We start from the raw sequence: 4,753 nt of genomic DNA, 5'->3' as shown, positions 1-4,753 counted from the left end.
CGTTCCAAGTTCCAGCGCCGATGGCGCCGGAAACCATCGAAACGGTGAGCAAGAAAGACACGCCTTGGGTCTCAGATTTGGGTCTATTTCGATCGATTCCGGCGTTAATTCAAACCGATTTTCAATTTAAAAAATGTAATATCATTCCTAGCATTCATCCAACATGTTTCCCAACACCAATTTCATGCAATTTTGGCCGAATTAAATTCGTCCCCAAAAACGAAATTTTAAACAAATTTCTATATACAGATTCTAATTCGTATAATATATGCAATATCATTCACAGAAAACATAACAAATATGTATCCTAGGCTCTGATACCAATGTTAGAAACAATTAAACATGTCAGGATCCGAATTCTGTGAAATCTGTAAATACGAATTTGCATACCCGTTTATGTGTTCGATGAAGCGTCTTCGAATTCTACGCGAGGTGTTGACGTTAGTCTGTTTCCACGACGCTATTTGCCCACGTACTGATTTCCATTTGGGAGACTCATTTACTGTGCATTCATTTTGGCAGGGAAGGGTTCTCTATAAAAATAGTATTCTCATTTCATCTCCTTACCCTTTGGGAGGCAGTTAAGACTTTTTATATAAAAGTCCAACCGCCAGTAACCGCTAATAACTGCTCTTTGGCAGTTAATCAAATTGGGTCAGGTTGACCCATCATGGGTGGACCCGGATCCAATATAGACGTTTTATAAAACACGTATGTATCTTATAATACGATATATTTTATCAATACGGAGTAATACACTTTAAAAAAAAAATGATAATGTAGGAGAGATTTAGATGAAAAATTTAAATTTTTAAGAGTGTTTATGGTATTTTTTAAAATAATAATAAGTTAATAATTATTTTTCATTATTTCATTAATTTTTTATTTTTTATTTTTTAAAAATTATATCATACAATATTATATATGATATATAATATAAAAAATTAAGTTTTTACTATATAATATAATATACGATTTGATTATCCTATATCTAACAAAACTCTTGCAGTTTATATCTACATTGTTATTATTTTTTTTTTAATTTTTAAGTTGGCATGGAAGTTTAGCACAATGGTTAAACTGTACTTACCTTTTTTCAAATCTTTATAAGATTCTGTAAGTCTCTATTTTATTTTACTTGAAGAAAATAAGAAATTACGTAATTTAAAAAGAATAAAAGTAAAATAAAAGTAGTATCAAATTATTAAATTAATAAATCATGTTATATTTTGCCTAGGATTCGTCATGTCATGTGCTCAACTAACTTTTAAAAATCCCGCCAGCTCTCCTGACTGGTCTCAAACGGTTCTTTGGGTCGTGCTTATTGGGTTAGGCCTACTAAAACTAATTTCACACCAACATTTTCTGACTACACCAACGAGAGATGTTAAATAGGTCGAACCGGCTCACGGCTCGATATGGGCAGGACTTTTTAAGCGCAATGCAAAGAATTTTGTACAGTGCCAAATGCACGGCTTGAGTACGTTATGTCCTGAATCGACCTGGAAAAAAGTCAATATTATAACGGTTTTTATTATTTTTTATTAAAATTGTTTGGATGACAAGCTCATCCAATACGGTCCAACATATAGTGGGCAAATTAATTAAAAAAAAAGAAATTAAATTAAATGATTATTTTACCTTTTTATTAAATAAAAATATTCATTCTTCCTATTTTTGTGTAAAAATGCCTATTTTTTCTATTTTTAAACAAAAATATCTTAAATATTTTTTAAAATACCAAAATTATCTTTCATCATATCTATATAAATTTTTTCACTCTCACTCTTATTACATACACTTTTCATATTATTCAAACACTCACACTCACTCTTATTTTTACTTAATATCTATTATTACAGATTCGTTTGAAAGGAAGAAGTTCATATTTTTTAATTCGAATCGAAAAAAGTCAATTTATGTAAAAAAAGTATTTATATGAATGTTAACTCAAAAATTAATTTTATTTGTTAAATCTAGTTTATATATCATGTAAAGGGGATATTTGAATATTAGATAATAATTTAGGGATTAAATAAAATGTTAGAAAAATATGAGGGGAATTTTGATATTACACAATATATAAAAGATTTATATAACATATTATTAAGAATAGATAGATATATTTTGATACAAGACAACATATAAATGTGTTAAATGAAGTGTTAGAAAATTATGGGGGGTTAAATGAAATGTTAAAAAATATGAGAGGTATTTTGATATTAAACATTGTAAAAACGTTTTAAATGAATTGTTAGGAATAAATAGATGCATTTTGATATAAGACAACATACAATGGTGTTAAATAAAATATTAGATAATTATAGAGGGTAAAATAAAATATTAAAAAAATATAGGGATACTTTGATAGTATATAATATATGAAGGATTTAAATAATATGTTAAAAATAAATATATGTATTTTGATACAACACAACATACAAAGTGTTAAATGAAAGGTTAGATAAATATGGGGGGCTAAAAAAATATTAAAAAAATATGGGGGGCTAAAAAAATATTAAAAAAATATGGGGGTATATTGATAGTACACAATATATGAAGGATTTAAATAACATATTAAGAATAGATAAATACATTTTGATACAAGACAACATACAAGGGCGTTAAATGAAATGTTAGAAAAATATAGGGTATTCATATATTAAACATTATAAGATAGTTTTAAATTATATGTTAATAATAGATAAATACATTTTGATATAAGATAACATACAAGAGTGTAAAATTAAAGGTTAGATAATTAAAGGGGTAAATGAAATGTTTACAAGATATGAGGGATATTTTGATATTAAACATTGTAAAAACGTTTTAAATGAAATGTAAAAAATAAATAGATGTATTTTGATATAAGACAACATACACGGGTGTTAAATAAAATGTTAGATTATTATAGGGGTTAAATGAAATATTACAAAAATATGGTGGGTATTTTAATATTAATCATTGTAAGACTATTTCAAATTGTTATTATGGACTTTTTCTTATAAATGATTGATTTTTTCCAAAAATTTGTCATTGTAAGATTGATAATTAAAATGAGTAGTTATACATCGATTCGTTATCAAGGAGAATGGATTCATATTTGTTAGAATGAACATTATTTTTGTAATTATTAGAATTAACTTTTCCTGATCTGGTTAATATATATTTTACTTGTATATGAAACTAAACTTATAAAAATCAATAAATTATATCATTGGACCTAAACTATATTAAATAAACAATAATGATATTAATGTTAAAAATATTTTTAAGTATTTCACTGATACCATAATTTAAAGTTAATAACATTACTTTAATCTCATATATATAATTATCTCCATGACAAAATTATTTAAAAATAAAATCAAATGTATATTCATATATAATGATAGGTAATATATATCATACACATAAACACATACAATAAATATATACATAACAACTTCCACATTAGATAAACAAACAATGATCGAACTAAATATATATCTGTGATCTATTTAATATAGTGAAAATACAACTGCGATGTTAAACGTCGATGCATAAAGGTGGATGCTCTCGGGGAAAATCCACATTTTGTGACAATACCAAACATTCTATAAAGTGTAACATAAAAACGTCATAGTCACCAAAGCCTTCGTCTTGCTAGGGGACACCCATCGCTTGATGTAACATGAGGGGATCTTGTCGTGGTGTAAGCCCATAAATTGTCCAAAACAGAACTGAAATTTGAATTTTATGCATTGAAATACCCTAGAATATCAAGAATCAAGAAATCACTTAGAAACCTGAAAAATATGAGTCGATATATCCTAAAATAACAAAAATCAAAAAAACGAAACTAAAATTCAAATTCTATGCATTGAAATACCCTAGAATGTCAACAATCAAGAAATTGTGTCGAGATCTGAAAATACAAGTCAATATATCCTAAAATAACGAAATTCAAAAAAATAGAACTGAAATTCAAATTCTATGCGTTAAAATATCCTAAAATGTCAACAATCGAGGAATCGCTCGAAAATTTAAAAAATACGAGTTGATATATCTTAAAATGATAAAATTTGAAAAAACGGAATTGAAATTAAAATTCTATATGTTGAAATATCCTAAAATATCAACAATCAGGAAATCGCTCAGAAATCTAAAAAATACAAGTCGATATATCATAAAACGGCGAAAATAAAAAAAAGAACTGAAATTCGAAAACTAAACACTGAAATACTCTAGAAACAAAAAAACCAAAATATCGATAAGAAATTTCGTCATTACATTGTAAAATGTGCCTAAAAAAGCACAAAAATGAAAAACCGAATATCAAATTTGAAAATTACATATCAAAAAACCCTAGATATAAAAAATATCAATTTACCCCCTTAGAAAAATTTCTACTAGCACAGGTCCAATATTTTTTCCTTGCCCCCAACAATTTTCTAATTTTTTAAAGCCCCTACAGTTTAAAAAAAGTCAATTTTCCCCCAACCTATGGTTTTCACACATTAGCCCATGGTTTTATGTAAAATTTTCAAAGACCCCGAGTGGACTACCCCCCTTCCCCACGTCTCTAAAATTTTTAAAAAGCTACTTCCCCCCCAACCCACGGGCAATCTCTCCTGCCCGTGGGTGAATTCATTCAGTTCGTAGGATCCACTGTTCTCACAAATTAGAGCATTAATGATTCTAACCCATTTTTCGGCCCTAAAATTGTCATTTCTGTCTCCAATTTTAACACAAATCAATCTACATATCTTAT

This window comes from Mangifera indica, chromosome 15 (genome assembly GCF_011075055.1).
Source record: "Mangifera indica cultivar Alphonso chromosome 15, CATAS_Mindica_2.1, whole genome shotgun sequence".
NCBI lineage: Eukaryota > Viridiplantae > Streptophyta > Magnoliopsida > Sapindales > Anacardiaceae > Mangifera > Mangifera indica.
This window is presented reverse-complemented; position numbering follows the sequence as displayed.